Here is a 24,555-nt window from a genome sequence, read left to right as displayed (position 1 = left end):
GCAGAGGGGGGTTGTTAATAGAGGGCACACAGATTATAAAGAAAGACTTGAATTGCAGAGCGGGTTATCATAAATCTGCAAAATTCCTTCTCAACATGCTTCACATGCAATGAACGACTTTGAAAATGCAGCACTCTTCTAATGTTGGCAGGCAGCATACGGCATGAAATGAATAATCAGTTCATCTGGTTGATTGCAGCGGAAGCAAAGGTGCATTTTAGCAGCACCATGACACACATTAGCATTCCTGCCTCACCGATTATACCAGATAATCCAGAAGCGCTGGTTTGTCCACCTGAGCTGCTGAGGATCTTTCCACAAAACCAGATGTGAAATGTGTCGAAACTGGCTTGTCACGTGCACTGATCTGAGTTTCCAGCGACTGTGCTGGTAAGATGGAACTTAATGGGGCTAAAATTCCGGCCTAGCTGGGTGCATACGGAGTGTGCATGGGAACGCGAGGCCGCGCAAAAGCCAGTTTTCGGGGCGCGAGGAGCATGCGCAGAAAACCGGCTTTTATGATCTGTCAAAGATTTGCCTCGACAGATCCTCCGCATCCCCGGGAGAAGGACATTCGCGCGGGAGAGATCGGGCTATTTGTCCAACTCATGCCCAACGAATGTCCCTCAAACTCTTACACCTGGTGAAAGCAGGCGATAGCTTACTTTTACCAGCGTAAAAGTTTTAAAACATATAAAAATTATACTTAAGAACACATTTTTATGTTAACAACTCTGTCCAATAAGGTAAGTTTATTTTAAACCATATAATGGGCTCTATTTTCCTCGTTGCCGATTTTTGGCGCCCAGGAGGATGTACGGCCAATTTTTTTTGTGCCCGTTTGCGGCGGGAAAAAAACAAACAATTTTCATCAAATGTAACTTTGGTGCTGCGGTACCCGAAGTTAAATCTGGGAGCGGAGCCTCAGGTGTGCACCGAAAGGTCAGTGAGCATGCACCAGAAAACATTTTTTTTTCCACGTGACGGGTGTGTCCGCACATCGACAGTGAACTTCCTGGTCTGGATCAGCAGCTTGTGAGAACACATTGGGATCGGAGCTGGATCTGGACATTTAAATTTAAGCTGCAAAAGATGGATCCAAGGGAAGGGGGTGGAGAAGGAGAAGGGGAAGGAGAAAGAGAAGGAGAAAGAGAAGGAGAAGGGGAAGGAGAAGGAGAAGGACAAGAAGGGGAAGGAGGAAGGGCCAAGAGATTTCAAGCAGAAGAAATTGAGCCCTTGGTAGATATCATTGAAATAGCAAAACTTTGGGAATAAGTTGCAGAAGAGTTCAATGCAGTGGCCATGACCCCGAGAAGCAACTTGCAGGTCAAAAAGAAGTGGCAGGACCTTAACCAAGCAGTTACCGTAAGTATTTATGCAGAGCAATTACATTTGTAAATGTGACTATGGGCTCAATTTTGGCCCAGCCCGTTTTTCGGTGCACTTACAGGAGATGCGCCACTCTTCTCCATTCAGAAGTGCACCGAAAAATGTTCTCCCCACTTTGGCCGCTGTCCGGCCTCCTTCCTGTGGTCGCGCAGATGGCCAGTCGAGTCGGGGTTAGAGCCAGCGTCCTGTGCCGAAAACAGTGCCAGGACGTCAGCACATAATGCAGTGGAGTGTCTGCGCATGCGCAGTAGCTCCTCGCCCCCAGCCTCTCCCTGTCTTGCTGCAGCCGCTATGAGGGACCCGATGCTGGCCAAATGTTGTGATTAGGGGCATGAGTGGCAATTGCACGGACTGCTTAGTTTCATTTGGATGGAAAATGCCTATTTATGGTCTTAAATTGGAAATTACATTGCTTATTGGGGAGCTGTGTGTGCATTAACAGGTGATGCAGTCAGTTTAAGTAGCATGTTTCTTTAGATACCCACGTTGAAAAACCTTAACTTTGGTAAATGCATCAATTTGAAGCTTTAATCATTTTAATCTTAGAAATGGCACCGGGAGGCCACTCAGCCAGGGCTAGGGGCAGGTGGGAGGCAGAACTGATGGAAATCATCGAGGCAGGAGCACTATTAGTTCTCTTGCCCACCCGCCCCTAGCCCAGGCCGAGTGGCCTCCCACATCGGCCAGCCCGCTGCCTTCCCGAGCTGAGTTTTAAGATGAAGGTAGGACTTACTTCAATTTTTTATTTGTTATTGAATGCTTAGAACATTTTGTTTGCAAGGCTTGGTGGTTTATAAGGCTTGGTGCTTTAGGTGCAGGTCCTCTCCGCTTCCCTTCCCACCCCTATCCCAGGCCGAATGGCCTCCGATGTATCTACCGGCGCCGATTTCTTTATCTCTCTGCAAGGGTTTTCTGAAGTGGCCATAAACGCTGGCCTAAGTAGATTTGGAGTAACTATTTGCTGGCCAAAGTTGCCTAAATGGGCAGAACTGGCGTAGGTGGCTGGTAACGCCCCCTTTTGAGAGAAAAAAAAACTTTAAAAATCGTAACTAACTCACTTATACTGGTGCAAATTGATTGTGGAAAATGGGAATTTTTAAGTTACGCCAGAAAAACCAAGTTACCCCCAATAAACGGAGCAACCCCTGGCCAAAATTGAGCCCATTGTGACTAATGTGTGTGTGTGTGCATGTGTGTGTGGCCACCACAGCAGAAGGACACTCTCTTAAAAAGTTATATTTTCAACTTTGCAGAGGAAGGTGTCACTGATCAACTGAGAAACATCAAAAACTGGAGGAGGTGTGCCAAGTAGGCCGCAACTAACAGCCGTGGAACAGAGGATCACTGATATAATTCAATCTCGCAAGAGAGGATCAACCACCAATGTGGACGCTGGACCCAGGTTACCCATGTCACCCTGCCCCCTCTCCCCCCTTCCCTGCTGATAACCAAACATCAGCTCTGTTATGTTTTGCAGATGTTGAGCATCAGGAAGAGACAGAAGCTGAAGCAGAAGATCAGGAAGCCGTCAGTCCAGATATTCTTCATCCACTTCAGGACGAGGATGAGCTGGACAATGAAGGGCAGCAGGAAGACCCAGGAAGGAAGATTACATTGCAACTGGAGTGAGTGAACCCCCTGAGGATGCCAGCATGTCCATATGTACGGGGAAGTCCTATCCCCATACGCTACGCATGGAATGAAAGCCTCCGACTGCAATTGAAGGCACCTCCGGGACTACCAAGTCCAAAGGTGCAAAGAATTCTCAGGTCGGAGGTGTTCGTCCGAAGGAAGCCCCTGACCAGAATTTTAGCCCCATTGTTTGTGCTCAAAAGAGACTCAGATGCTTCTTGGCAATAGCAGCTAACGGGTTTGGGTGCTTGCAATTTGTTTATAAGTAGTTTGTTATGATTGAATCTCAAAGTGGAGTGTGAATTCTGATTGTTGTCACATTGTAAAAATGACTTAAGCTTAACATTGAGAACAACACATGAGTTCTGATTCTACAACTATTGGCCTCCCCTTTGGATTGCTGTTGGACAATATCTTTCTCTTTGAGTCAACAAGATTGCTACTTTCCTGAAAATATGTTCATCCTTCTTCAAAGGTGTCATGTATGTAGACCATGTATACTAACTGTATAGTCACGTAAGGTGTGCCACCAGAGGGCACTGCGGTGGGAGACCTGAGGGTCACCTGCATAGGTGTGCAGGGCCCAGTATAAAAGGCTGCCCATCGTGCTTGTGCCTCACTCTGGAGTTACAATAAATGGGACTAAGGTCACAACAGCTCAATTACAATACTAGACCTCGTGGAATCATTCATAATATCTCCAAGTTTGCAGATGACACTAAACTGGGTGGCGGTGTGAGCTGTGAGGAGGATGCTAAGAGGCTGCAGGGTGATTTGGCCAGGTTAGGTGAGTGGACAAATGCATGGCAGATGCCATGGATAAATGTGAGGTTATCCACTTTGGAGGCAATAACACGAAGGCAGGATATTATCTGAATGGCGGCAGATTAGGAAAAGGGGAGGTGCAACGAGACCTGGGTGTCATGGTTCATCAGTCATTAAAAGTTGACATGCAGGTACAGCAGGCGGTGAAGAAGGCAAATGGCATGTTGGCCTTCATAGCTAGGGGATTTGAGTATAGGAGCAGGGAGGTCTTACTGCAGTTGTACAGGGCCTTGGTCAGGCCTCACCTGGAATATTGTGTTCAGTTTTGGTCTCCTAATCTGAGGAAGGACGTTCTTGCTATTGAGGAAATGCAGCGAAGGTTCACCAGACTGATTCCAGGGATGGCTGGACTGATGTATGAGGATAGACTGGATCAACTGGGCCTTTATACACTGGAGTTTAGAAGGATGAGAGGGGATCTCATAGAAACGTATAAGATTCTGACGGGACGGGACAGGTTAGATGCAGAAGAATGTTCCCGAGGTTGGGGAAGTCCAGAACCAGCGGACACAATCTTAGGATAAGGGGTAGGCCTGAGATGAGGAGAAACTTCTTCACTCAGAGAGTTGTTAACCTGTGGAATTCACTGCCGCAGAGAGTTGTTCATGCCAGTTCATTGGATATATTGAAGAGGGAGTTAGATATGACCGTTACTGCTTAAGGGATCAAGGGGTATGGAGAGAAAGCAGGAAAGGGGTACTGAGGGAATGATCAACCATGATCTTATTGAAGGGCTGAATGGCCTACTCCCGTACCTATTTTCTATGTTTCTATGTTTCTATAAGAGTATTAAAGACACAATGAAAGGAATGGAGGACAATGAGAGTAAAGTCATTTCAGTGATTTGTGGATGGTAGCGCATCATGGGTGATAGTGATTCGACGGCCTCATTTTACAGCCTGTTCGATTTTCTTTTCCATTGGTGGGTTTTTCCACTCGTCTTCATAAGCAAGGCTTCCTAATTATTGAAGAGAAGTGACAGCAAATGCCCACCACCGATCTTCATCACCCACTTTCACTCCAGTGGCACCGTGCATCCAAAGGATGATGTCTCCAAGATGTTTTCTTTCCACTTTCATATCCTCTTTCTTTATCCCACAAACCGGGCTAACGTATTCCCCAGAGCAGGACTGAGGCAGAGGTGCTGCTTTCTCGGACAAGTAGTTAAACCAAGTGTTGGTCTGCCTGCTTTTATTTTTTATTTCGTTGTTCACGGGATGTGGGCGTTGCTGGCAAGGCCGGCATTTATTGCCCATCCCTAAATGACCTTGGGAAGGTGGTGGTGAGCTACCTTCTTGAACCGCTGCAGTCTGTGTGGTGAAGGTACTCCCACAGTGCTGGCTTTGTCGTATCGACCATTTCAGAGGGCAGTTAAGAGTCAACCACATTGCTGTGTGTCTGGAGTCACATATAGGCAGATTTACTTCCCTAAAGGACATTGGTGAATCAGATGGGGTTTATGGACATCATTACTGAGACTAGCATATTTTTTTTAAATCCAGATTTATTTAATTAACTAAATTTAAATTCCACAGCTGCCATGGTGGGATTTGAACTTCCATCTCTAGATTATTAGTCCAGACCTCTGCATTACTCATCATCATAGGCTGTCCTTTGGAATCGAGGAAGATTCTAAAAATGAGTCCTTAGGCGACTGAACGGTCCAATATGAGAATTACAGTCACTGTCACAGGTGGGACAGACAGTGGTTGAAGGAAAGGGTGGGTGGGACTGGTTTTCCACATGCTCCTTCCGCTGCCTGCGCTTGGTTTTTGCATGCTCTCGGCAATGAGTGCACTTCCTCCACTTAGGGTAGTCTTTGGCCAGGGACACCCAGGTGTCAGTGGGGATCTTGCATTTTATCAAGGAGGTTTTGAGGGTGTCCTTGAAACGTTTCCTTGGGCATGTTTGCTGTGAAGAAGTACCGAGTAGAGCGCTTTCTTTGGGAGTCTTGTGTCAGGCATGCAGACGATGTGGCCCACCCAAAGGAGCTGGTCGAGCTGGCTACTCCAATAACATAACCACTATGCTACCATTTCCCTTCTCGTTGCTGAGGAGAATGTGAAGGATATCACAGTGCTATTAAAAGAGTCACATAGTATCCTCTATCAAACAACACCAAAAACAAATTTGTTCCTTTCCAGCTTGCGAAATGTACAAATTGGCTGACGCATTTGCCAACATTATAAAAGCACTTCAAATATAATCAATCGATTGCAAACCACTGCAATGTGTCCTGAGGGCATGAAAGACATTACATAAATACAAATTCTTTCTTTCAATAGCTGTTAACTCTCCGGAGAACACAAACCTATCCAAGATTTCAATACTGCTCCCATATCTGGGGAAGTTTTTCTAACACCCCTTTTGTACTCCTGGGTAGTTTATAACCTCTCTGTTTTCATCACAGCCCTTCTTGTCTATTTTTATTGATATTTCAATGGTCTGTAGTTTTCTGAACAATCCTCTCTTGTTCATTTTAAACTGCAAACATGCCATCCTACATGTTCTGTCTCGTCCCTGTATATTCAATGTGCCAACATTCAGACTCATCACAGCCTTCTACTCGAAAATATTCTTTTCCAGAACCTCAAACTGTGGAATTCCTTCATTCCTTCCTCTGCAATCTTCAGGCATGTAAAACCCAAACCTCTGCCACTCAATCCCTCCTTCTTGATTGATCTTATATCCTCTTCTACTTTTGTCAACCTTAAGTGTCCTTGAACCTTCAACCATGTTTCTCAATACAAAATTGTCCAACAGTAACCAAGAACCTTTGAGACAAATAGTGGGGTATTGTGAGATTATGGATGGCCCTCACTACCAAATAACTCAGTTCTTCACTTTCACCTGCAGCTCCCTGCCCCCCACACCGACCCTCCCAAAGAAAGATGACCTTGTTTTCTTCTGAGGGTTTGAAAGTAGCAATGACATGCTGTCAAGTGTCAGCTGTGGCTCAGTAGGTATCACGCTTGCCTCCGAGTCAGAATGTTGTAGGTTCCCATGCCAGGGACGACAACAAAAATCTAGGCTGACACTCCCATTGCAGTACTGAGGGAGTGCTGCACTGTCGGAGGTGTTGCCTTTCAGATGAGACATTAAACCAAGGCCCTGTCTGCCTTTTCAGGTGGATGTAAAAGACCCATGGTATAATTTCAAAGAAGAGCAGGGGAGTTATCCCCAGTGTCCTGGCCAATCATTTTGATCATAGGCAATCCCTCAAAATCAAGGAAGACTTGCTTCCACTCCAAAAGTGAGTTCTTATGTGACTGTACAGTTCAATACAGAAATTGCAGTCTCTGTCACAGGTGGGACAGACAGTCGTTGAAGGAAAGGGTGAGTGGGGAGCCTGGTTTGCCGCACTCTGCTTCTGCTGTCTGCACTTGGTTTCTGCACGTGCTCGGCGACGAGATGCGAGGTGCTCAGTGCCCTCCCGGATGCTCTTCCTCCAATTAGGGCGGTCTTTGGCCAGGGATTCCCAGGTGTCGGTGGGGATGTTGCACTTTATTGATCTTATATCCTCTTCATTGAGTCAATCTATTTGGAAAGGATAGACAGAAAGGAAAAGGAGGCGGGGTGGCATTATTGGTTAAAGAGGAAATTAATGCAATCGTAAGGAAGGACATTAGCTTGGATGATGTGGAATCGGTATGGGTGGAGCTACGGAATACCAAAGGGCAGAAAACGCGAGTGGGAGTTGTGTACAGATCACCAAACAGTAGTAAAGATGTCGGGGACAGCATCAAACAAGAAATAAGGGAGGCATGCAATAAAGGTACAACAGTTATCATGGGTGACTTTAATCTACATATTGATTGGGCTAACCAAACTGGTAGCAATGCAGTGGAGGAGGATTTCCTGGAGTGTATTAGGGATGGTTCTCTAGACCAACATGTCGAGGAACCAACTAGAGAGCTGGCCATCCTAGATTGGTTGATGTGTAATGAGAAAGGACTAATTAGCAATCTTGTTGCGCGAGGCCCCTTGGGGAAGAGTGACCATAATATGGTAGAATTCTTTATTAAGATGGAGAGTGACACAGTTAATTCAGAAACTAGGGTCCTGAACTTAAGGAAAGGTAACTTCGACGGTATGAGGCTTGTATTGGCTAGTATTGACTGGCAAATGATACTTAAAGGGTTGACGGTGGATAGGCAATGGCAAACATTTAAAGATCACATGGATGATCAACAATTGTACATCCCTGTCTGGAGTAAAATTAAAACGGGGAAGGTGGTTCAACCGTGGCTGACAAGAAAAATTAAGGATAGTGTTAAATCCAAGGAAGAGGCATATAAATTGGCCAGAAAAAGCAGCAAACCTGAGGACTGGGAGAAATTTAGACTTCAACAGAGGAGGACAAAGGGTTTAATTAAGAGGGGGAAATTAAAATACAAGAGGAAGATTGCCGGGAACACGAAAACTGACTGCAAAAGCTTCTATAGATATGTGGAGAGAAAAAGATTAGTGAAATAAACATAGGTCCCTTGCAGTCAGATTCAGGTGAATTTATAATGGGGAACAAAGAAATGGCAGACCAATTGAACAAATACTTTGGTTCTGTCTTCACAAAGGAAGACACAAATAACCGTCCGGATGTACTAGGGGACCAAGGGTCTAGTGAGAAGGAGGAACTGAAGGATATCCTTATTAGGCAGGAAATTGTGTTTGGAAATTGATGGGACTGAAGGCCAATAAATCCCCGGGGCCTGATAGTCTGCATTCCAGAGTACTTAATGAAGTGGCCCTGGAAATAATGGATGCATTGGTGATCATTTTCCAACAGTCTATCGACTCTGGATCAGTTCCTATGGACTGGAGGGTAGCTAATGTAACACCACTTTTTAAAAAGGGAGGGAGAGAGAAAACGGGTAATTATAGACCGGTTAGCCTGACATCGGTGGTGGGGAAAATGTTGAAATCAATTATTAAGGATGAAATAGCAGCGCATTTGGAAAGCAGTGACAGGATCGGTCCAAGTCAGCATGGATTTATGAAAGGGAAATCATGCTTGACAAATCTTCTGGAATTTTTTGAGGATATAACTATTAGAGTGGACAAGGGAGAACCAGTGAATGTGGTGTATTTGGACTTTCAAAAGGCTTTTGACAAGGTCCCACACAAGAGATTGGTGTGCAAAATCAAAGCACATGGTATTGGAGGTAATGTACTGACATGGATAGAGAACTGGTTGGCAGACAGGAAGCAGAGAGTCGGGATAAACGGGTCATTTTCAGAACAGCAGTCAGTGACTAGTGAAGTGCCGCAGGGCTCAGTGCTGGGACCCCAGCTCTTTACAATATACATTAATGATTTAGATGAAGGAATTGAGTGTAATATCTCGAAGTTTGCAGATGACACTAAACTGGCTGGCATTGTGAGCTGTGAGCAGGACGTTAAGAGGCTGCAGGGTGACTTGGACAGGTTAGGTAAGTGGGCAAATGCATCGCAGATGCAGTATAATGTGGATAAATGTGAGGTTATCCACTTTGGGGGCAATAACACGAAGGCAGAATATTATCTGAATGGCGGCAGATTCAGAAAAGGGGAGGTGCAACGAGAACTGGGTGTCATGGTTCATCAGTCATTGGAAGTTGGCATGCAGGTACAGCAGGCGGTGAAGAAGGCAAATGATATGTTGGCCTTCATAGCTAGGGGATTTGAGTATAGGAGCAGGGAGGTCTTACTGCAATTGTACAGGGCCTTGGTCAGGCCTCACCTGGAATATTGTGTTCAGTTTTGGTCTCCTAATCTGAGGAAGGACGTTCTTGCTATTGAGGGAGTGCAGCGAAGGTTCAGCAGACTGATTCCCGGGATGGCAGGACTGACAAATGAGGAGAGACTGGATCAACTGGGCCTTTATACACTGGAGTTTCGAAGGATGAGAGGGGATCTCATAGAAACATATAAGATTCTGATGGGACTGGACAAATTAGATGCGGGAAGAATGTTCCCGATGTTGGGGATGTCCAGAATCAGGGGTCACAAACTTGGGATAAGAAGTAGGCCATTTAGGACTGAGATGAGGAGAAACTTCTTCACTCAGAGAGTTGTTAACCTGTGGAATTCCCTGCCGCAGAGAGTTGTTGATGCCAGTTCATTGGATAAATTCAAAAGGGAGTTAGATATGACTGGTACAGCTATGGGGATCAAGGGCTATGGAGAGAAAACAGGAAAGGGGTACCGAGGGAATGATCAGCCATGATCTTATTGAAGGGCCGAATGGCCTACTCCTGCACCTATTTTCTATGTTTCTATGTTTATCAAGGAGGCTTTGAGTGTGTCCTTAAAATATTTCCTCTACCCTCCTGGGGCTCGCTTGCCATGTAGGAGTTCAGAGTAGAGCGCTTGCTTTGGGAGTCTCGAGTTCGGCATGCGGACAATGTGGCCCACCCAATGGGGCTGGTCGAGTGTGGTCAGTGCTTTGATGCTGGGGATGTTGGCCTGATCGAGAACACTGATGTTGGTGCGTCTGTCTTCCCAGGGGAGTTGCAGGATCTTGCGGAGGCCGTGTTGGTGACATTTCTCCAGCGATTTTTGGTGTCTACTGTATATGGTCCACGTCTCTGAGCCATACAGGAGGGTGGGTATCACTACAGCACTGTAGGCCATCAGCCTGGTGCCAGATTTGAGGGTCTGATCTTCGAACACTCTCTTCCTCAAGTGACCGAAGGCTGCGCTGGTGCACTGGAGGCTGTGTTGAACCTCGTCATCGATGTCTGCCTTTGCTGATAGTAGACTGGCCAATATTTATCCCTCAACCAACATCACTTAAAACAGACTCTCTGGCTATTAACATATTGCTCTGTGCAAATTGGCTGCCGCATTTCTTACATTGCAACTGTGACTACACTTCAAAAATGTACTCCATCAGTTGCAAAGCACTTTGGGATGTCCTGAGGATGTGAAAGGCGCCATATAAATGCAAGTCTTTATTTCTTTCTTTCATTGGGCAAATACAACATGCTTAAATCTTCATGAGGACACACTGTGATCAGCTTCCTGTCAAATGCAAATAAAAAAGTGACCCCCAAGTGTGGATTATATCAAAGATGCAACGAGTGGGTTATATCTCACTCTCCAAATTCTCCAACATCTTGGAATTGCCATGGAAGCCTTCCTTCAGCGCATATGCATTTATATGCCACTTTTTCTTGACCCCAGGACGCCCTAAAAGCACTTTACAGCCAATGAAATACTTTTGAAGTGTAGTCACTGTTGTGATGCAGGAAAAGCGACAGCCAATTTGCGCACAGCAAGCTCCCACAAACAGCAATGTGATAATGACCGGGTAAACTGTTGTAGTGGTATCAGTTGAGGGATAAATATATGCCTCTCTGTTCTATTACCTTTGATATTCTCTATTCTATTACCATTTAAGGCCAGTCCTTTCAGGAGTGAAGTTAGGAAATACTTCTTCACGCAAAGGGTAGTAGAAGTTTTGAACTCTCTTCCGCAAATGTCATTCGATGCTTGATCAATTGTTTATTTTTAAATCTGAGATTGATAGATTTTTGTTATCCAAAGATACTACGGGGGTAAGGTAGGTATTTACAGTTAGTTCGCAGATCAGCCATGATCTCATGGAATGGCAGAATAGACTTGAGGGGCTGGAGTAATGAGCTACAGCTTTTAGACTCTATAAACAATACATGAGAAATACCAAACATTAAATAGTTAAAGTGATAAGGAGAATGAAACCCAGAGGCACAGGGTAATGACGTGCCTGGCTCCAGTTACCATTCAGTGCTCCTTCCTGATGTCTCTCATCTCTGCCAGAGCATTCAACAGTAAATGGCTAGAGTTCAGATAATTATTGATTGCAAATTAGATGACACAGAATAAATTTGTCACGGAATGTGTCGCCGTGTCTGATTTTTCAATGAGCACATGAAACGTGCTGGAGCAACAAAGGGCACAATTACAAAATGCAGCACAGCCTCACCATCACAAAACGGGACGAGTAACAGTCTGCGTTTGAAACTTTGCATGGCTTTTTTATTTTGCCATCTGTTCAGAGTGGTTGGATGAAACTCTTTTTATTTTAAATGTGTATCATAGAGAGAGAGGGAACACGAAAACAAGAGAAGCAGAGGAAAGGGTTAAGCGGGGTGTCAGTCTCGGCTCGGTGGGTAGCACTCTCAACTCTGAGCCTCAGAACACTGTGGGCTCAAGCCCCAGTCCAGGACTTTTGAGCACATAAGAACATAGAACATAAGAAATAGGAATAGGAGTCGGCCATACGGTCTCTCGAGCCTGCTCCACCATTCAATAAGATCATGGCTGATCTGATCATGGGCTCAGCTCCACTTCCCCGCCCGCTCCCCATAACCCCTTATCCCCTTATCATTTAAGAAACTGTCTATTTCTGTCTTAAATTTATTCAATGTCCCAGCTTCCACAGCTCTCTGAGGCAGCGAAGTCCACAGGTTCACAACCCTCTGAGAGAAGAAATATCTCCTCACCTCAGTTTTAAATGGGTGGCCCCTTATCCGAAGATCATGCCCTCTAGTTCTAGTCTCCCCCAGCAGTGGAAACATCCTCTCTGCATCCACCTTGTCAAGCCCCCTCATAATCTTATACGTTTCGATACGATCACCTATCATTCTTCTGAATTCCAATAAGTAGAGGCCCAACGTATTCAACCTTTCCTCATAAGTCAACCCCCTCATCCCCGGAATCAACCTAGTGAACCCTCTCTGAACTGCCTCCAAAGCAAGTATACCCTTTCGTAAATATAGAAAACAAAACTGCACGCAGTATTCCAGGTGTGGCTTCACCAATACCCTTACTAGCTGTAGCAAGACTTCCCTGCTTTTATACTCCATCCCCTTTGCAATAAAGGCCAAGATACCATTGGCCTTCCTGATCACTTGCTGTACCTGCATACTATCCTTTTGTGTTTCATGCACAAGTAACCCCAGGTCCCGCTGTACTGCAGCACTTTGCAATCTTCCTCCATTTAAATAATATCTTGCTCTTTAATTTTTTTCTGCCAAAGTGCATGACCTCACACTTTCCAACATTATACTCCATCTGCCAAATTTTTGCCCACTCACTTAGCCTATCTATGTCCTTTAGCAGATTTTTGTGTGTTCTCACACATTGCTTTTCCTCCCATCTTTGTATCACCAGCAAACTTGGCTACGTTACACTCAGTCCCTTCTTCCAAGTCATTAATATATATTGTTAATAGTTGGGGTCCCAGCACTGATCCCTGCGGCAACTCACTAGTTACTGATTGCTATCCAGAGACTTATCCCGACATTTATCCCGACTCTCTGTTTTCTGTTAGTGAGCCAATTCTCTATCCATGCTAATATATTACCCCCAACCCCATGAACTTCTATCTTGTGCAGCAACCTTTTATATGGCACCTTGTCAAATGACTTCTGGAAGTCCAAATACACCACATCCACTGGTTTCCCTTTATCCACCCTGTTCGTTACATCCTCAAAGAACTCCAGCAAATTTGTCAAACAGGACCTCCCCTTCATAAATCCATGCTGACTCGAGCTGACCGAATTTTGCTTTTCCAAACGTCCTGCTACTACTTCTTTAATAATGGATTCCAACATTTTCCCAACACAGATGTTAGGCTAACTGGTCTATAGTTTCCTGCTTTTTGTCTGCCTCCTTTTTTTAATAGGGGCATTACATTTGCAATTTTCCAATCTGCTGGGACCTTCCCGGAATCCAGGGAATTTTGGTAAATTACAACCAATGCATCCACAGCCCCTGCCCTCTCTTAAGACTCTAGGATGCAAGCCTTCATGTCCAGGGGATTTATCTGATTTTAGTCCCATTGGGGCCAAGTTTCGGCCTGAGTTGCTCCTGTTTTTTTGGAGCAACTGGTGTAGAACGGAGTATCTTAGAAATTTGAAATCTCGGCATTTAGTTTGCTCCAGTTCTAGTCAGTTAGAACAGTTTCACTTTGGAACAGAATTTTTTTTCAAAAGGGGACTTGTCTGGCCACTTACGCCTGTTTTCAAAGTTTAGGCAGTGAAAACTTACTCCAAACTAACTTAGAATGGAGTAAGTGAAGATTTTTGTACGTTCGAAAAAACCTTGTCTACACTTTAGAAAATCAGGCGTAGGTTACAAATCAGGCATAGGGAATGGTGGGGGGGGCGGTGTTTAAAGGGAAGTTTACAAACATTAAACACTTCAGTTTTACAAATAAAGAGCCATCATCAATAATAAATGATAAATACATCAATAAATCAACCAACCAATCAATCAAAAAAAATTAATAAAAAATAAAAAACATTTAAAAAATCAATAAATAAAACATTTTCTACTTACCGACTGCAGCACCGGGAGTCCTCCAACAGCGTGCTGGGACTGCAGGGAGCTGGAGAATAGGTAAGTTTTTTTTAGGCGCACTTTCTGCCGCGAAAAACGGGTGTCCAGGTCCGGGCTGCGCCGTTTTAGGTGCAGCCCGAAACTTGGGCCCATTATCGTACTGAGTCCTTTGTGATTGTGATTGTGTTGAGTGCCTCCCCGCCTATAGCCCCTTAACTATCCACTGTTGGAATATTGTTACTGTTCTCTACCGTAAATACTGATACAAAATATTTATTCAGAGTTTCTGCCATCTCCATGTTCCCCATTACTAATTCCACGGTCTTGTCCTCTTAGGGATCAACATTTACTCTCGCCACTCTTTTCCTTTTTATTTACCTATAGAAACTCTTGCTATCTGTTTTTATATTTTGTGCTAGTTTACTTGCATGTAGGTAGAACCTCCACTTTTTTTGTATGCTCAACGCCCACTTAACATCCATTTTACCGCTGAAATGACGTATAACATCCATATATTGCCCATTTTGGCACAAAATGGAAACTGACGGGCATTTTTAGGAAACTTATCGCCGAGTGTTACTTTCCCCATGTGCTTAAAGCTGGGAAAAAATATTACCGCCTGCCCACTTTTTTGGAGCGGAATCATCAGAATTGGCAAAATCAACGCCCATAATATCACCCAGCGTTAGTTTCCGCACGGATTTAACGCCGAGATTCAATCATACCACCCGCCCACTTTTTTTTGTCGTAAAGAGCACAATTGGCAAAACTATCGCCCAAGAGATCGCCCAGCATCACTTTCACCACCTTGCACACATATCGCCCACAATATCGCTCACCCAAAAAACCGGCCACAAAAAGTGGAACTATTCTGAACGAATGCCAGTGGTGTGGCTGACATTTTTTAAATCGCACTCTTCCGTGAGGAGCTGATATCTGAACGATTTGCCTGAAAGAGCGTTGATGTGAGTGACAACGCTGACACACTGCTGTGCAGCTCAGACATCAATGGTGCCTATCACCTTGGTGCCAGTTAAAGTTTACGTTGATTGAAGTTAAGTTGTATTTAACACTTTCATGTTAAGGAATCACCAGTGTGTAACGTTGCAGCTATCTGAGACAATCCGCAACAAAGTTATGTACAATAACAAAAATTTTATACCAACATTGGTCTGAAATCATAAGTATCACAGGCAATAACACCCCACCCCCGCCCACACCCCACTTTTTTCCACCATTGACATCAATCAAATCTTCAACATGTCCAGCAACACAGAATACAAAGGCAAAGCAGGAGAATGGTCCCCAGCCCCAATACATCACAAAATATTTCATACAGAGATGGAGATATAACACAGCCATCAACTGCGCACATGCACCTCATTTTCCTTCCCCCCTCCCCTTCTTCTCCGCACCTCTACCCCTTCCCCTCCTCGCTCCATGGCACCTGGCCGAGGAGCTCCTCAGGCGGTGCCTCATTTGGGGGGGGGGGGGGGGGATGAAGGCAGATGCGGTGGTTGCAGGGGTACGGGAGCAGGGGGTGCCGGGGGGCAACATTCTCCGATGCAGAAGCAGGATCTTGGTCCTTGCTCTCATCTGTCATTCGCAGTGGTGGTGCAGAACCTAGGTGTGGAATGCCGTGCTCGGGGACCACTGGGAGGCCTGTGGCAGCAGTGTTCCTGGCTATCGCATCCAGGGACTCTGCCATCCGCAGAATGTACTCGGTCATGGTGGCCAACTGTCGGGATAAGCCCCCCAATGCTTTGATGAGCTGGTCACTGTGATATATTCACAAAGCACAGCACACACAGCTCCTAACATAGCGGGCAGCTCTCTCGGAAGCCTTCGGAATCTGCCTGGTTCTGTTTATTATTAATTCTGCAGTTGCAGTAGACAATACGTCCACATCCACAGCGTGGAGCTACAAACATTACAAGCTTACAGACATTACAGTCACCAATGTCCATAGTCCTCCAGGACAATTATACCATCGCTCCCCTGTCATGTGGCGCTCGTGGAATAGACCTGCCACGTCACGAGGCCTTCGCAGGACGACGCCATCCTCGGGACAAATAGCGTGCCCTGTGGCGAGGTGTTTGGGGCCAGTACCTCCCTAGTGGAGGCGGGAATGACAGGAGGACTACTAGATGGCCTTGGGTACAATGGCTTCTGGAGCGTGGCGATGCAGGTTCCTCGAAGTCTGTGCTCTCATCCGTGGAGAACAGACCCAGCGGATTGACGGGCAAGAATCGGAGCTCCTCAGCACCAGATGTAGTAGGATCGTCCGCCGACTCCTGCCTCGTGTCCCCACCTTCTGGCCTCTGTGGTCTTGCCTGGGGCCATGCTGCTGGCTGAGCTGCAAAACACAAATGAGGTTATTAGAGGAGAAGGGGGTGCGAGGGCATCTATTGAATTTACGTCACGCAATGGTGTAAGCTTCAGGGTCTGCGGATGCATCTGTGGCTGTCCGGGTGTGCTTCCCCATGAGTGTGAGCACTTGTTCCTCCATCTCAGTGATGTCGCTGGGGACTGGTGACCCCCCCGCCCCCCCCCCCCCCCCAGCCGTTCGTCTCTGCACGGACCTCATCGTCGATAGCTTCTTCTTTAAAAGATGACAGGATGACATGGCATGAGATCATTGCTAAGTACCGTCACAGAGACTAATACAACACATAACCAACAGATGTAATCATGATTATTATGAAAATGATCATTCTTTACCTAAAGACGTGCATCCTGACTGCAGGCTTTGAGTAAAACATTCCTGGTAAACGTGAAAGACCTCACATCTGCTGATAGTCACTCAATGACTGTTACAAATCAAATTATATAAATACATAACTACATGTAAATCAATGTAATACTTACTCTTGCGGATGAAAAAAGGTCGTTCCATCGTTTACAGCATTGGTTGCCCTCGTGAACCTTGTTGGTCACCGACAAGACCACCTCTGCTATCTCGGTCCACATCCTCTTGAAGGCCTTTGGGGTGGGTTTCCCATGCCCTCCCTGTGTCACATCACCCTAGCGTGACGTGACCTCCTGTAGGAGTGAGGCATTTGCCTCCTCCGAGAACCTCCTGGCTCTTTTGCGTCCTCCAATGTGCTCATCTCCCACCTCACTACTCTCTCCAGCATGCTGTGATGCCGCCTCCTCCTCTCTCTCCATTATAGGCCAAATTCGGGCAAATATGCGGCTGGTAACAGCTAATTTTTGTTTCCCTACTTGCTGTGAAGCTCTAATGTCTCCCCCCTCCCTCCCAAAGCAGCCACACCACACCCAGACACGCCTTCAGTCCCTCTGAGCTCCCTCGCTCTCTGTCTCCTCTTCTGCGCCTGTCATGATAACATAACCCTTGACCTCCTGAATCGTGGGAATCGCGCGTTGCCATGCCATTGCTAAGGACGGCCACACTTTACGGCAGAAGGTCAAAAAAATTTAACGCTACCGCCCATTTTATATCGCTCACGGTAACGCCCAGTTTCAAAATGGAGACTAGGTGCTTTGAGAATGGGCAAAAAGCCGACGATCTGAAAACCCTTTTTTACCGCCCACGCCGGAAATATCACCCATTTTTGGGCGATAATCTCAAAAGTGGAGGTTCTAGCCCATAGTCTATCTTCCCTTTCTTAATCATTATTTTAGTCATTCTTTGCTGGCTTTTTAAAGCTTCCCAGTCTTCTGTCCTCCCACTAGTTTTGGCCACTTTGTATGCCATTGTTTTTAATTGGATACCGTCCTTTATTTCTTTAGTTAGCCACAGATGGCTATCTTTTCTCTTGCACCCTTTCCTCCTCACTGGAATATATTTTTCTTGAGAGTTGTGAAATATCTCCTTAAATGTACACCACTGTTCATCAACCGTTCTACACTTTAATCTACTTTCCCAGTCCACTTGAGCCAGCTCAGCCCTCATATCTTCATAGTCTCCTTTATTTAAGCTTAGTACGCTGGTTAGAGATCCAACTTTCTCACCCTCCATCTGAATTTGAAATTCAATCATGCTGTGATCACTCATTCCAAGGGGATCCTTTACTAGGAGATTGTTTATTCATCCTGTCTCATTACACAGGACCAGATCTCAGATAGCCTACCCACTAGTTGGTTCCGATACAGACTGCTCAAGGAACCCATCCCTTATGCACTCTATGAACTCTTCCTCAAGGCTACCCTGACCAATTTGATTTGTCCAATCAATATGGAGGTTAAAATCACCCATGATTATTGCTGTTCCCTTTTTACAAGCCTCCACGATTTCCTGGTTTATGCGCCGACCAACAGAGTTGCTACTATTAGGGAGCCTATAGACTACGCCCACCAGTGATTTTTTCAGCTTATTGTTCCTTATCTCCACCCAAACTGTTTCAACATCCTTATCATTTGAGCCAATATCGTTTCTCACTATTGCAGTGATTCCATCCTTTATCAACAGAGCTACCCCACTTCCTTTTCTTTTCTGTCTGTCCTTCCGGACTGTCAAGTACCCCTGAATATTTAGTTACCAGTCCTGGTCACCTTGCAACCACGTCTCTGTAATGGCTATCAGATCATACCCATTTGTCTCAATTCATGCCGTCAACTCATCTATTTTGTTACAAATGCTATGTGCATTTAGAAAAAGTGCCTTTAAATTTGTTTTTTCACCTTTTTTCCTGCTTGATTCCTCTCTCCTTCAAAGTCACTTTCTTTATTTTTGCTTTCTAATTCCAGCTTTACTCCCCTCCGTACTGAATCTATTTTCAGGTTCCCAGCCCCCTGCCAAGCCACTTTAAACCCTCCCCAACAGCACTAGCAACCCTGCCCCCCGCCGCGAGGATATTGGTCCCGGCTCTGTTGAGGTGAAACCCATCCAGCTTGTACAGGTCCCATCTTCCCCAGAAGCGGTCCCAATGCCTCAGGAAACCAAAGCCCTCCCACCTGCACCATCTCTCCAGCCACATAGTCATCTGCTCTACCCTCCTATTTCTGTACTCACTAGCTCGTGGCACCGGGAGTAATCCGGAGATTACTACCTTTGAGGTCTTGCTTTGTGATCTCTCTCCTAGCTCCCTAAACTCTGCCTGCAGGACCTCATCCCTCTTCCTACCTATGTCATTGGTGCCGATGTGGACATCTGGCTGTTCACCCTCTCCCCCCAGAATGCCCTGCGATCGGTCAGTGACATCCTTGACCCTGGCACCAGGGAAGCAACATACCATACTGGGGTCACGTCTGCGGCCGCAGAAACGCCTGTCTGCTCTCCTGACTCGTGAATCCCTTACCACTATACCTCTTCCATTCTTTTTCCTCCCCCCCTGTGCAGCTGAGCCACCCATGGTGCCGTGGACTTGGCTCTGGCTGCACTCCCCAGAGCCCCCACTGCCCTCATCGGTACTCAGAACAGAGTACCGGTTGGAGAGCGAGAGGGACTCAAGGGACTCCTGCACTACCTGCCTAGTCCTCCTCTTCTGTCCAGGGGTCACCCAATCACAATCTGCCTGCACACTCTTAAGTTGCGGGGTGACCGCCTCTAGAAACATGCTATCCACGTAGCTCTCAGTCTCGCGGATGCACCGCAGTGACTCCAGCCGCCGCTCAGGCTTCAAAACACAAAGCTCAAGTTGGTGCAGCTGGAGGCATCTCCTGCACGTATCGTCGTCCCGGCTGCGTGAAGCATCCGAGACTTCCCACATGCCACAGGATGTACAATCCACAGGACTGAGCTGCCTGCAATCCCTCTAGTTACACTCGCAACTATCAAGTAGAACTAAACTCTAAACCTTAACACAACACACCCAGCTGCTACTCAGCAAACAGCCGATTTAATTAACTGATTCTCCTTAGATAATAAAGTTATTTACTTGCAGTTCCTACTTACAACAATGCCAAAGGTTTCTTACAGAAAAGAAAAATACACACCAATCCACCAGCAAATCACTTACCTGCTTGGCTGTGACGTCACACTTCGATTTTGATTTTTTTTGTCCCTGCAGCAGCTGGCTCCTCCCGATCTCCATGCCCTTTTATCTGGGCCTCGATCTCCCGCTCCTGTTGCTCCTCCCAATGCTGCACCGTTTTATCTGGGCCTCAATCCAGGCTCATTATCATAGGCTGTCCCCCGGAATCGAGAAAGACTTGCTTCCACTCTAAAAATGAGTTCTCAGGTAACTGTACAGTCCAATATGGGAATTACAGTCTCTTTCACAGGTGGGACAGACAGTTGTTGAGGGAAAGGGTGGGTGGGGAGTCTGGTTTGCCGCATGCTCTTTCTGCTGCTTACGTTTGGTTTCTGCATGCTCTTGGCGATGAGACTCGAAGTGCTCAACGCCCTTCCTCCACTTAGGGCGGTCTTTGGCCAGGGATTCCTAGATGTCAGTGGGGATGTTGCATTTTATCAAGGAGGCTTTCAGGGTGTGCTTGAAATGTTGCCTCTGCCCACCTTGGGCTCGTTTACCGTGTAGGAGTTCAGAGTAGAGCGCTTGCTTTGGGAGTCTTGTATCAGGCATGCAAACAATGTGGCCCGCCCAGCGGGGCTGATCGAGTGTGGTCAGTGCTTCGATGCTGGGGATGTTAGCCTGGCCGAGGACGCTGATGTTGGTGCGTCTGTCCTCCCAGGGGATTTGCAGGATCTTGTGGCGACATCGTTGGTGGTATTTCTCCAGCAACTTGAGGTGTCTACTGTATATGGTCCACGTCTCTGAGCCATACAAGAGGGCGGGTATCACTACAGCCCTGTAGATCATGAGCTTGGTGGCAGATTTGAAGGCCTGATCTTTGAACACTTTTTTCCTCAAGTGGCCGAAGGCTGCGCCGGTGCACTGGAGGCGGTGTTGAATCTCATCGTCGATGTCTGCCCTTGTTGATAAAAGGCTCCCGAAGTATGGAAAGTGGTCCACGTTGTCCAGGGCCGCGCCATGAATTTTGTTGACTGGGGGGTAGTGCTGTGTGGCGGGGTCAGGCTGGTGGAGGACCTTTGACTTACGGATGTTTAGTATAAGGTCCATGCTTTCATACGCCTCAATGAAGATATTGAGAATGATCAGGCGATCCAAGAGCTAATAAATCGCAGGGCATTTCTGAGCCTAAAACAACAACCCAACTCGGGAGCAGCAAAGCAGCTCTACAGATGGCTTAAGGCTGAAGTCCAACAAAAAAACAGTGACCTAAAGAGTAGATGGTGGGTGGAAAAAGCACAAGAGATTCAGCAGCTGGCCAACAGCCATGATATATGAGGATTCTTCAAAGCAGTCAAGGCCACCTATGGCTCAAACACCCAAGGCCCCACCCCACTGCTGGCTAAGGTTGGGGAGACATTCATCAAGGACACCGAGGCAGACAGGACCCACTGGAAGGAGCATTTCGAAGATCTCCTTAACTGAGACTCTGCCTTTGACTCAAGTGTCCTCGACTCCATCCCGCAGCATGCTACCCACCACCATGGGCAAATGCATGGCAGATGAAGTATAATGTGGATAAATGTGAGGTTATCCACTTTGGTGGTAAAAACAGAGAGACAGACTATTATCTGAATGGTGACAGATTGGGAAAAGGGGAGGTGCAACGAGACCTGGGTGTCATGGTACATCAGTCATTGAAGGTTGGCTTGCAGGTACAGCAGGCAGTTAAGAAAGCAAATGGCATGTTGGCCTTCATAGCGAGGGATTTGAGTACAGGGGCAGGGAAGTGTTGCTACAGTTGTACAGGGCCTTGGTGAGGCCACACCTGGAGTATTGTGTACAGTTTTGGACTCCTAACTTGAGGAAGGACATTGAGGGAGTGCAGCGAAGGTTCACCAGACTGATTCCCGGGATGGCGGGACTGACATATCAAGAAAGACTGGATCAACTGGGCTTGTATTCACTGGAGTTCAGAAGAATGAGAGGGGATCTCATAGAAAGGTTTAAAATTCTGACGGGTTTAGACAGGTTAGATGCAGGAAGAATGTTCCCAATGTTGGGGAAGTCCAGAACCAGGGGTCACAGTCTAAGGATAAGGGGTAAGCCATTTAGGACTGAGATGAGGAGAAACTTCTTCACCCAGAGATTGGTGAACCTGTGGAATTCTCTACCACAGAAAGTTGTTGAGGCCAATTCACTAAATATATTCAAAAAGGAGTTAGATGTAGTCCTTACTACTAGGGGGATCAAGGGGTATGGCGAGAAAGCAGGAATGGGGTACTGAAGTTGCATGTTCAGCCATGAACTTATTGAATGGCAGTGCAGGCTCGAAGGGCCGAATGGCCTACTCCTGCACCTATTTTCTATGTTTCTATCTGAGCAAAACCCCAGTCCTGCATAAGGTAGAAAAGGCCATCTGCCAGCTTAAGGACAACAAGACTACGGGAGCAGATGGAATCCCTGCTGAGGCATTCAAATCTGGCGGAGAGGCCCGAACGCATGACCTCATATTTCTCATCTGGAAGGAGGAGTGCACGCCGGGAGATCTCAGAGATGCAGTAATCGTGACCATCTTTAAAAAAGGGGACAAGTCCGACTGCGGCAACTACAGAGGAATCTCCCTGTTATCTGCCACTGGAAAGTCGTCGCTAGAATCCTCCTTAACTGTCTTCTCCCTGTGGCTGAGGAGCTACTCCCAGGGTCATGGTGTGGATTTCGTCCTCTTCGGGGTACAATGGACATGATTTTTACAGCACGACAGCTGCAAGAAAAATGCAGGGAACAGCACCAACCCTTGTATATGGCCTTCTTTTGACCTTACAAAGGCCTTTGACACTGTCAACCATGAGGGACTACGGAGCATCCTCCTCCGTTTCGGCTGCCCCCAAAAGTTCATCACCATTCTCTGCCTGCTCCATGAAAACATGCAAGCCTTGATCCTGAACAATGGATCCATTACAGACCAAATCCATGTCCGGACCGGTGTCAAGCAGGGCTGCATCATCGCACCAACCCTCTTCTCAATCTTCCTCAGCGCAATGCTCCACCTCACACTCCACTCAACAAGCTCCCCGCTGGAGTTGAACTAAACTACAGAACCAGTGGGAACCTGTTCAACCTTCGTCGCCTCCAGGCTAGATCCAAGACCGGCCCAACCTGTATGCGTCTGCGCACATTCAGAGACTGAACTCCAAGTCATAGGCAATCCAGGCTGACACTCCGTCGGCAGTGCAGAGGGATTCCTGCACTGTCAGAGATGCCATCTTTCAGATGAGGCATGAATCCGAGGCCCCGTCTGCCCTCTCAGGTCGACTTAAATGATTTCGAAGAAGAGCAGGGGAGTTCCACCCCGGTGTCCTGGCACATATTTATCACTCAAGCAACATCGCTATGAATCTGGCCAATTATCTCATTAATTTTGCTGTGAGCAAATTGGCTGTCGCGTTTCCTACATTACAAGAGCGACTGCATTTCAAAATTACTTCATTGACTGTAAAGTACTTTGGGAAGTCCCGAGATCATGAAAGGTGCTCTATAAATGCAAGTCTTTCTTCCCTACTTCTTGGAGAAGCACAGCCACTGCTCTCTTGCTGAACTGGGGAGGCTCCTAGCCCTCCTGCGGGCCTTACTTGACATTTCTGAAGTAACTAAGTGGTGATCATGCTGCCGAAAAAAAAGTCTGATGGCGCAACCCCTTCGAGCCGCTGCAGGCCTTTACATCCTGCAGCAGCGCACATCATTTCACTCCCTCCCCAGCCCCCAAATGGCCAGCTCCTAATCAGAGTCGGGACTACCGTCTGGAGTTGGCCTGCAATGCTAAAATTAGGCCAACCCTGGGAAACTCAGTGGGGTCAGCCCAATTCTCATTCAGTCAGCAGGTATCGCACTCTGCCATTCTTACCGGGCGGGTTTTTTTTTTTCATTTTGGAGATTTTTCCACATGGCGGTTTTCCTCTTTCGACAGGTTGATTTACAAAGAATGCATTTAACAGAAGAACACACCATAAAATAATTTTGTGCGTCACAGTTAAATATGACAGGATCAATCATCCAGATAATACTAGTTTGAAAAGAAAGTGGCAGTACGGTGATGAAGGAGTCCAACATGTCGTGCAATCTCCTTGGATTTGATGAATTGAATAACTAGGATCATCATGCAGGAAATGAACTCAATGGCAGATAGATACAAAATGTATATGATTTACTTGCCGCTGGTAAATGATTCGGGGGTGAAACAATGATGAAATATTACTGAGGAGCTCAAAGGCACCGTGCCATTGCTATAATACCTGTACACATTACATGAGTGGGCATGCCCATACGATTGATAGGGGCAGCAAGTCAGAGGCAAGCTAGCACACGTTTGCAGTACAGTCTGTACATTGTGAATTTTCTGCGCACTGTGGAGGCGGGGGAATTGTGAATTGCGATCGAGAATCTTCCAGGACTGGGAGCGTAGTTCAGAACATAAGTACATAAGAAATAGCAGCAGGAGTAGGCCATACGGCCCCACCAGCCTGCTCCGCTA

At 46.5% G+C, this 24,555-nt stretch overlaps 1 protein-coding gene across 1 annotated transcript in view; it reads right to left on the bottom strand.

Moving 5' to 3' along the window:
- Nucleotides 1-16,455: 16,455 nt before the first annotated feature.
- LOC139265419 (P2Y purinoceptor 1-like) overlaps nucleotides 16,456-24,555 on the bottom strand; it is a 169,983-nt gene continuing 161,883 nt past the window's right edge. The window contains exon 2 of the transcript XR_011593556.1: nucleotides 16,456-16,507. The gene's annotated coding sequence lies outside the window, so the exon portion shown is untranslated. The remainder of the gene's footprint in view (nucleotides 16,508-24,555) is intronic.

This window comes from Pristiophorus japonicus, chromosome 6, assembly GCF_044704955.1.
Source record: "Pristiophorus japonicus isolate sPriJap1 chromosome 6, sPriJap1.hap1, whole genome shotgun sequence".
Taxonomy (NCBI): Eukaryota; Metazoa; Chordata; class Chondrichthyes; family Pristiophoridae; genus Pristiophorus; species Pristiophorus japonicus.
The sequence above is the reverse complement of the archived record's forward strand: the minus strand, read 5'-3'. Positions and strand labels throughout refer to the sequence as shown.